The 10,533-nt window shown below is 43.2% G+C and overlaps 1 long non-coding RNA gene across 1 annotated transcript; it reads right to left on the bottom strand.

Annotated features, from left to right (window-relative positions):
* Positions 1–1,726: 1,726 nt before the first annotated feature.
* Positions 1,727–8,118, bottom strand: LOC132591956 (uncharacterized). Its single transcript, XR_009557414.1, has 3 exons — positions 7,973–8,118; positions 4,121–4,198; positions 1,727–2,833 (listed from the first exon to the last, which is right to left on the bottom strand). It is a non-coding gene; the product is annotated as an uncharacterized LOC132591956 (long non-coding RNA).
* Positions 8,119–10,533: the final 2,415 nt, after the last annotated feature.

Below are 10,533 nucleotides of genomic sequence, written 5' to 3'. Positions count from 1 at the left end.
AATGGTGCCTCCCGCTGTCGCCATGCCGTGGGAATGCGATTTCCGCTCGCATCCCGGGGCAAAGTTTGCAACAAGGGGCATCTACTTCCGGGTTAGCGGAGCGCATAACCCGAAGAATTCGTAAGGGGGACAGTTCACAACACGAGGTACCACTGTACTATCTCAGTGACAGCAAATAAACACTGGGTGAGACATGCTACAAGATTTTGGACCACTCTTGTCCTCCTTTCCTGAAAGGGAACTGTAATCTGTTAGAGACCCCTACTTGAGGTGGTGATGTGTCCTGCATTACAGAGGACAGTACAGTATTCTATCTGAAGGGCTGATTCTTCCAAGTCCAGTTTATAGATGGGGAACCATAAGAAATGAGAGGGGCCTTCAAACCACCCATCTACAGCTAGCAGCAGACTGAGCAGGTACCCAGGTCACCAGATCACAGTCTTTCTCACTATCACACTGTGATGAGATGAATTATGTTTCTTTTAAAATTACAATCATTATAACTTTGCATCTACGCACAACAATCAGTATATGTGAATTGTATGCAAATATGAATCTTTTGGGTGGGGTGAAGGCACTGCTTTTTTTCTTTAAAAAATGTTTAGGGTACAGTGGTACCTCGGGTTACAGATGCTTCAGGTTACAGACTCCGCTAACCCAGAAATAATACCTCGGGTTAAGAACTTTGCTTCAGGATGAGAACAGAAATCATACGGTGGCAGCGGGAGGCCCCATTAGCTAAAGTGGTACCTCAGGTTAAGAACAGTTTCAGCTTAAGAACGGACCTTCGAACGAATAAAGTTCTTAACCCAAGGTACCATTGTACTCTTGTTTTGACTCAAGAAAATCACCATTTTATAGTGATTTATATCGGGGGAAATAAATACAGTAAAAGTACAAAGATTCACAAAATGTTTGGGGGTATGCATACAGCTGCGTACCCCCAGAAAAAAAGCACTGGGTGGGGTATGGTGTTTCCCCCCCTTTCCTTGCAAATGACTCTCTTCTCAATGAACCCTGGCTGTGGAGGGCCTAGGGCAAGGATGGGGAACCTATACGCCCTTCCAGGTGCTGTGGAAGGGCAGGGGGGCAACTGTTTCCCCTAAATCAAGTAAATACATAAAAATACTTAACTAAAAGTAATAATAACCATAATATTTGAAATTGAAATGCTTGCTGCTTTCACTTGAGTGATGAAGCTAAAAGAACCGTGGGCTGTTGTGCTGCCATTGCTTTTTACCCCTCCTATATCCACTCCACTGTGCCTGGGGTTTAGTATACTGCTCATAAGGTACTGCCTATAGCAGAACGGTATTGGAAGGGTGGGAAAGAGACTGCAATCACAAATAGCTTTGTAGACTGAAAGGAGTGCTATCAGTCTCAATACAGGGCATGACCTGACACGTCAAGAAAGATGGCGTTACCCTGGTGTAGTTTAATTTCATAACATATGCTGGTATGTATAATAGTCCAGATAATGAGCAAAATCAGGCATCAGTATTTGGCTCAATCTGCTTGATCTAAATTTAAATTTAAACTTTAATTATTATTTTCACTTAGAACCCGTCCCACATTCATCAATATACCAAGACTTTATATCGTTTCACTGGTAACATAGGGGGGGAAATGAATATTACTCATACTTAATCTAAGCACAAGCACAAGGGCTCCTGATTAGGTATCTGACTGTTATCAGTCAATTCTATCCAATTTCCCCTTTGGTTTTGTTCAAACCAATAATTCACACATTGACCACTAATAATGAACCATATTTCTAGTTACAGGTAGGTAGCCGTGTTGGTCTGACGTAGTTGAAACAAAATAAAAAAAATTCCTTCCAGTATCACCTTAGAGACCAACTAAGTTTGTCATAGGTATCTGAAGAAGTGTGCATGCACACGAATGCTCATACCAATGACAAACTTAGTTGGTCTCTAAGGTGCTACTGGAAGGAATTTTTTTTTATTTTGCATGAACCATATGTCGTAGATATTACTGCAAATTTATTGTGCTATTTCTGTGACATACAAATGACATGAGAAGACTTGATCTATTTATTTGTATCACTTATCCTTTTTATGATCCTTGTTTATAAAACCCATGAAAAGTTATTTTAAGAAAGGTACAGGACGTGACCTTTAACAGTTTCATAAAAAGTGGAACGTTGCTGTTCCTTCCATCATAGCAATGCACTGGTGGAAGAGGCAATGTCTGCAGCGATGCTCATTTTCCCGCAGCAAACAAAGGCACATGAGGCTGAAGTGAAATCTAGAAGGAATAGTGGAACTTTGCTCATTTGTTATGTAGACATGAGCACTCCCCAGAATGTCTCTCTTGGTCCTTAATGCAGATTCAGCTTCTTTAAAAAGACTCCACTGCAGCCAGAAGCGATTAGTCAAAATGGAAAGTGCATAATTCTCCTAGGCTCTGAAATTCTCAGTCTCAGGAGCCGGCTGCTGGTGTGTGAATCTGGTCATTTGTTGTTGTTCTATTGATTCGCTGGCAGCTCTGTACAGCACTCCTTGCCACGCAGAGGGTTGCAGCTGCAAAATTAGATGCACACCCTATGAGATCCCACACCGGCAACTGCTGTAAACGGTGATGTTGTACCCTGAATCAGTGCAAAGCTGTCGCTGATGCAGTTCATTGCACATGCTCGAAAACACCTTTCTCTGCCATTTGCTGCGTAGTAGAGGTTGGGGGCGGAGTGGAAGGAATCTCCACAAACTGCAATCCGAGATGTGCCTTGAGCCAGGAGGGGACGCTCTTTAATCTTCTATGCAATCAGGCTTGGTTCATAAGAGCAGGACGAGGAGCCTGCAGTCTTTGTTTTCTGTTGCAAGGAGGACATAATATTCATTTCAGAGGAACACTACCAGCATTAAGTATACTACCAAAATATACACGTCTAAACATGAAAGACACACACATCCCGCCCCTCATTCTCAGCCCAATGCATGCAGCCCTTTTGAAGAAGACGGCAATAAAGAAACTTAGCTTTGTAACTGAAAGATACTGATGCAAAGGCTAAATAAACGAGACAATATATGTGGGCTTCCCTCAGGCATTTGGTTGCTCGCTGCAAGAAAAAGAACTTGGACTAGAGATGCCATTGGCTCTTACCTTTCTTCAGACATGTTGGGGAGGGGGCCGGGAGATGAAACAAAAGGGGAAGGGAAGAAACAGCACCAGGAATTGGTGTTTCCTGTCTGACCTTATCACTAAGCCATTGCACACAGCCAAAATCATTCAGAGTAGGTTTTCTCTGCCCCAAGATACCTGAGCAAGTGCAGATGTGTGATAAAATGTCCAGTCTGTAACCGCTTAGCATTCTGTCTGACACTACCCTGAGTTGCAAATTACAGGCAACTCCCGATTTACATGGGCATTCAGCATGATGCGTACATGCACGGTCATGCACATATCGGACATGCCTGTAACGGTTGTTGTCTGTAAAATGTATGAAACGCCAGTGCAGGGCAATGTTTATCTAGAGCACTTTTACTAGCCTTGTAACCTCCAGATGTTCTGGACTGCAGGTTCCATCAGCTCCAGACAGCATGAACAACGATCAGAGATGATTGGGCACCTGGAGGCACAGTCAGTCTATGGAGTGTTTGATGTAGACTGGGGCAGCCTAGGCTCAATGCCAGTTCAGCCAGGAAACTGGGTTACGTTCTTTCAGCAGGGTTGTTATGATTATGAAATCCAGGAGGAAGTATGTGCGCTACCCTGGGCATGAAGGGAATTAGAAACCTGATTCAATGAAGCATCTCAAACATTTTTATTTCATAATCTCTCGGTAGGCAAGAGAGCAGGAGGAAATTGCCTTCTTTTGGAGCTTTGATGTGGCAAGTCCCGGTAACATTCATAGATGTGTTTGCTTGCAGCGCTGATAAGTCATGGCTGTGAATGCGCACACGCTTGCAAAAAACTGCCAAATGCTGTCATGCACACCTATAGTGGAAGCAGCAGCAACGGCAGTGGTGTATAAGAACAGCTGTATAGAGAGGCAAAAAGGAAAGGGAAATAATAAGAGGACAAAGGAAAATGGCTGGAGGTATTTCCCTGGAAAACCTAGCAGCATTTATTTCAAAGAAATTACACCATCATGGAATACCTTTCTGAGGGTGTTGTTCATTTGTGCATGCTGTAGCACCATATACTTTTCTTTCTGGAATCTGCAGCCAGCTAGCTCCTGCCCCCAAAAACAAAACAGTTATTTAGCCATATAAGGCAGTGAGTTCCTCCTCTTGTAACCTCATACGTACAGAGAACCACAAAAGGTCTTGTGCTTTGAAAGAAACTGGAGGAATTCATTGTGACTCAGATGAATGGGTCAAGACAAGTTTAGATTTATTTTCTTCCTATACTGGGAGTTTTTGGAATGGATGTGCTTTAGATTGGAAAAGAAACTCCATCTTTCAGTTTAAGTTTTCCAGCAATGTGTTCGTTCAGGATGGCAAATGCTTCATTTGGTAAAAGCATTTGGTTCATTCGATTTAACACAGGAAAGTATATTTAAGTTTTCAGTTTAAAAGTCAAATGGGTAATATTTTCTTTTTTATTCCTCTTTCACATCTGTCTGCCCAAACGCATCCACAAAACATTCACCTCTTTTGACGCTTAGACAATATGATGCTCCTCTTTACTGCCTTCTATTCTGTATCTAGCACAAATTCCTTCTCTTTGCCTTTAAAGCTTCCCATAGCCTTTTCCTATGCTTTCTTTTGACTCAGCTTTTCAGGACTTCTCCCATTTTCTCTTTCTATCCCCTCCTCCCTCATGGTGATGCTATCTCCCTCAGCCTACTTTTGTCCCATTGCCTTTGGCTTCTTAGCCCCTTATCACAACTACAACAAAGCTTTGAAGTTTGCATAAGTGTATTTGCCCACATTCACCACTTTGTAGACCTTTTGGTCAAAAACCAGGTTATAAAGAAACAAACACAATAATAAATCACAGTCAAGCAATAATGAAATCATAACAGTAGCAGCAATGAAATACTTAGCACAGTAAGATGTTGGAACCAGTGAGCTGGATGCAACTAGGTTGTACTTAGCATAGCTGCCAAGTCTCCTGTATTCCCTGGGAAACCCCCGTTTTTCCAGCTGTCCCCAGCCGAAAAAACAGATTTTTTTGTTTCCCCCCGGTTTATTCCGGCGCGGCGGCCATTTTGGAACTGGGTGGAGCATGCTCAGAAGCGACTTTTGATGCTGCTTTGCCCAGTTCCAAAATGGCTGCAGCGCGACTTCTGGTGCGACGGCCATTTTGGAACAGGGCAGAGCAGCATCAAAAGTAGCTTCTGAGCATGCTCCGCCCAGTTCCAAAATGGCGGCAGCGCTACTTCCGGCCTGCTACTTCCGGTCCAGTCCCTTATTTCTCAGGCCGGAACTTGGCAGCTATGGTACTTAGTGAAAGCCAGGATAATGAGTCCTACTAGTGCAATGGGACATTCCCCCCCCCCTCCTGCCTGCTGCATGCCATCCCCACCCCACTCCAATTTGCTCTGCTCAGGAGAATCCCCAGAACAGCAGACAGGGGAGGAGAGGGGGACTTATTCCATCTGGCCAGCAGAAATGCTTGCACTGGAAGAGCAATAATAATAGCAGATATATCCCCTATAGCCTGCAAAATGAAGGAAGGGGACGGTCTGTAGCTCAGTGAGAGCATCCGCATGCAGAAGATCACTGACTATAGTGCAATCCTATACATATCCATTCTGAATTAAGCCCCACTAAGTTATATGAGAATTAAAGGAGGAAGTATTCCATAGTTCTAGATACAGGTAGGTAGCCGTGTTGGTCTGCCATAGTCTGAACAAAACCAAATAATAATAATAATAATAATCTGAAGAAGTGTGCATGCACACGAAAGCTCATACCAATAACTTAGTTGGTCTCCAAGGTGCTACTGGAAGGAATTTTTTTATTTTGTTTTGAGGAGGAAGTATAACACTATAATCTAAATTAGCAAGACTTCCATCCTATGACAGCCATTTTTAAGTGTGCCCATGTCCAGGGTGATCATGTCAAGTCAGTTATCAGTTATGGCTTTTTCTTTTTTGAATTCAGGGGTCATCAACCAGCTGCTATGTTGCCTCTGTGCACCTCCTCCAAACCCTTAAAAAAGGTGGTCTCTCTGCAAGTATTTGCTTCGCTAAGGCAGACATCCCTGGAATGTGGACGCCCCCAGGCTGCTGCTCCAATTTGTCTCTGTGGCTTTGTGTCAACCCCTGTCTTGATGGCAGATCAAAATGCATCTTTGAAACCTTATTGAGATCTACACATGTCCTTGTTTCCTTCTTTTTTAAAATAAAATAAAATAAAATCATGGAACTGTCTTCTGTATATTAACAAAAGCCCCGTTCTGAAAGTTGTACCCCTTCAAAGTATAAAATTCGACCACTTGAATTTTGCATGGGCACAATCCCGCTTATTTTAAGGGTGTTACACTTGAGTAACTAGGTAGGACATTGCAGCCTTTGTGCATCAGCATGGACTATAGTCAAAAGCTCTAGTTACAGGTACGAACTTAATTGGTCTCTAAGATGCTACTGGAAGAATTCTTTTATTTATTTTGTATAGTCAAAAGCGTTCAGCATAAGTAGAAGCTCACATTCCCCACCCCACCCTCTTTTAACGAATTGTAATGTGCAGGCACTAGTCTGGAGTGGTGACCTAGCAAAAACAAAACAAAAACACACACACCCCAAAAAACATTAATGGACCATGACTTTGGAAGAACCTCTTTGTTTTCCTTCTGGCTGCCGGAGACACAAAGCGATGGATGGGCAGTAATGGGAAGCAACTGAGCAATACAGCTGCTGCTGCTGCAGCTGCTGTGGCTCTTAGAAGGAATCTTTGTAGCCTTTACTTTGCCCCTTCCCCCACCAGCATGTGGCTACAGGATACTCTGTCTTTGTTAGCCTCTCCCAGGGATTCCCGATGAATCTCCATTTGAAGCAGGGAGTTTATGGCTCATAAAATACTTGGGTGTGCCGGGCTGTAATAGATCCCCAGGGAGAAGCGGCAGTGTTTGGATAGTGGTTGTGCACACACGTTCCCCCTTAAGGTCTTGTCTCTGCAGCATAGGAAATGGATTATAAACGTCACAAGCAGGAGAACCAATATATTGAATTATAATTCATGTCGAACAGGGCAGACGAAATAATCTGCTCTGTGTTACAGGTTTTCAATATTCTTCCCTTGGCTTGTCTGGAGACATTGAAGAATGTCGCAGTGGTTGAGAATCTACTGGAGGCTTAGAGAGCTAACTCGAGGGGATGTGGCTGCACATACTGCGGCTCCCCCTAATTTTTGAAGGGATATCAATGCATGCAAGCCAGGGTGCAAAAGTTCCACTGAAACAGACCGTTTCACTTTTAACGTTTTAATGAAGAAAATTGAGACACCTGCAACGTTTTGCCAGTTTACCAGTTGCGCATTCTCATGAAGTTTCATCTGACTTTTAGTGCAAATTTCTCCTGATAAAACACATTTTTGTATGCAGTTTTGACTCAAGTAAACATTCTTGCAAACAATTTCCCCTAAAATAATACATTTCTGTATGTTATTTTCAGTCATATATATATATATATATATATATATATATATATATATATATATATATATATTCTCATTTTTATGCGCATTTCCCCAATATATGAATTTTTGCAAACATAGTTTGGCTGAAAAACCGCAACACAAAATTCATACAATTCTGATTTCCAAAGGATGGCAGCGCCTTGGTTCTTGTATAGTTTTGGAAAGTGAAATTTTCATAGATTCACCTTTAAATGTGAACTGAATTGAATTTCTACCCCATCTCTAGGTGCAAATGGTAGAAATGTTTGTCTCTCACCCAAGCATCTTCTGTGCATGCCAGAAGACTGGAGTGGGGGAAGGAGTTTGTGCTAAATACAAACATTTGCTGGTTAGGCAGCCTAGTCTACTGAACCTTTAAAGTTTACCTCTAGGCCATGAAAACTTGCTGGCTTCTGCAGATCTGTCAGTAGGGCAACCACTCTATTGCTGTTCTGCAGGTTAGTCCAGAATATGTCCCTGAGAGCAGACCTTTGATCATTTTTGTTTGCTGCCCTCTCACCTCACGCAGAAATCACCTTTCCTGCCTCCTGCTTTCGAGTCCCATTGATTTCAATAAGATTTAAGGCAGCTCAAGGACATGTCACCTGACTCTTTGTGACCCTGTGAGTTTGTTTTGCAAGCACAGCCAGGATGTTCTTGCTGTTGACAATGGAACAGCTCATACTTGCTTCTCATTGCTTTCCACACGTGGTTCTCATTACAGTCATTATCAGATTGTGTTGACATTTTCTAACTGATCCGTTGACATTTGTCGTAAAGTTCCACCGTTCTACTAAACGTTCTTTTTCATAGGAAATATTGACTGCTGTTCCACCCCAACCACCAATGCTTTTGTTCATATTTGATCTAGGAAAATACTGTAGTATCCAACCTCAGAAACTCATAATTTATATTTTTGTGTATTTGCTCCCGTCACAGTCAAACAAGGCTGCTTGAGCAACCATGTTAAATATTTTGGTTAGGCAGTTTTTATTAGGTGAGTCCAGGATATTTGTACATTTGGTTTTACTATACTAAGTATAGAGGTTTTGTTTTTGTTTTTAAGCAGCATAAATACTGCCAAGCCAGTGCCTGGATTTATGAAGAATTTGAAAATTTCATTACAGCAACTGCCATCCTTATCCAGCCTCATAACTTTAGCTTCTCATTTCCCCATTTGATTGGAGCATATTATGCTTTCTTGTAGGCTCTCTTTCACCACTCAGGCCTGCTGAGCATAGCCTAGCATCTAAGGAAGTATAATTGGAAGCTGTAGTCTGATTAACTTGAGAGAGCCACTAGAAATATCTGCCCTGAAGAAGAGCACAACATTGTCACACAAAGATCATTCAATATATTAACATCATTAAAAGAACCCCAATTATGTGATGTTTTATTTCCAGTTTGGAAACATTAAATGTGTTTCCAATATGGCGGGTGAAAAGCCAGACATCACAGAATTGTAGAGATGGAAGGGGCCCCAATGGCCATGTAGTCCAACCGTCTGCAACGCATGGTTCTCCATCCAATTTGAAACCACACCAGACCCTGCTTAGCTTTGCAAATGTGCTAGAACAGGGGTCAGCAACCCTTTTCAGCCATGGGCCAGTCCATTTGTTAGGGCGCCAACAGGTTGGCATGCTGAAGGCAGCAGTCAGATGGAGTCTAGGTCTAGGTCCAACAGTCCGGGCCAGGAACCAGCCAAGGTTGGGTATCAGTACCAAGGGTCAGGAGAAGCCGAAGTCAGGAACACTGAAATCAGGAACAGGATGAGCAAGGACAACCATGCACTTCTGCACAGCAGTTGCAGGTGCTGGTGAGGGAAGCAGCTGGCCTTCCTTAAGTAGCCGGTTCATCACCACACCTTTTGCGAGCTGCAGCTGCCTCCAATTGTTCCCTCCGTTTCTCAGCTCTACGCTCTACAGTTAAGAAGGGAGGAGGGGAGGGGGCCTGCCGGCTCCTCTCCTCACAAGGGCCTGATTCTGCCTCAACTCCTTTCTCTTCCTGTTCTGGTCTTCCCTCTTCCCTATCTGATTCTTCCTCTTCTGAGGAGTGCCGCCACCAGTCTTATCCAGGTAGGAACTCCTCTATTTCCCCAGACTCTTCCGTGGTTCCCGCTTCATCTAGGGGGGGCTTGTCACCACTCCTGCTCGTCTGGCTCAAACCATGACATCACCGTCCCTCAAACCATGTGGTGGGCCGAACTATATTTTGAAGGGGGGGAATTAACAAATTCCTATGCCCCACTAATAACCCAGAGATGCATTTTAAATAAAAGCACACATTCTACTCATGTAAAAACACCAGGTAGGCTCCACAAATAACCCATAAATGCATTTTAAATAAAATGACACATTCTACTCATGTAAAAACTGTCTGTGGGCCTGATTGAGAAGGCAATTGGGCCGCATCTGGCCCACGGGCCTTAGGTTGCTTACCCCTGTGCTAGAACTTAGTTGCTGCACCAGGTACCAGCTTGCTCAAAGGCTCAGTGAGGGGGACGTGGCGTGAAACACTTTTAGTTTCACATTGGCCCTTCACCTGCAGCCTAACACAGTCAAGCACATTCAGTCATGAAATGCTGCTGGTGAGGAAGAAGCTTCTATTCAGAATCTGCAGCCTTTACAAACTCCATTGGTAATTCCAGTGCTGATCTCTGGAGCAGTGTGTGTGTGTGTGTGAGAGAGAGAGAGAGAGAGAGAGAGCGCAATATATTGGGAGTTAACATTGGGAATATGTAGGAATTAGTAGCTATGATTTGCAGATCTATATTCTAAAAACAAAACAACAACCCCCCCCCCCTGTGGATAGTAGGCAGAGATAGCTGTGTGCTACTGCAGGTCACATTAACTTTCATATGCAAATTTAAATCTGGGGGAGGAAACTGCTGAATGGTGGTCAATTTATCATTGTGGCATGACCCAGAAGAATGGTGAGCTATTTCCTC

Source organism: Zootoca vivipara, chromosome 4, assembly GCF_963506605.1.
Source record: "Zootoca vivipara chromosome 4, rZooViv1.1, whole genome shotgun sequence".
In the NCBI taxonomy this organism is placed as follows: Eukaryota; Metazoa; Chordata; class Lepidosauria; order Squamata; family Lacertidae; genus Zootoca; species Zootoca vivipara.
Note: the sequence above shows the minus strand (reverse complement) of the source record. Positions and strands in the feature narration are given on the sequence as shown.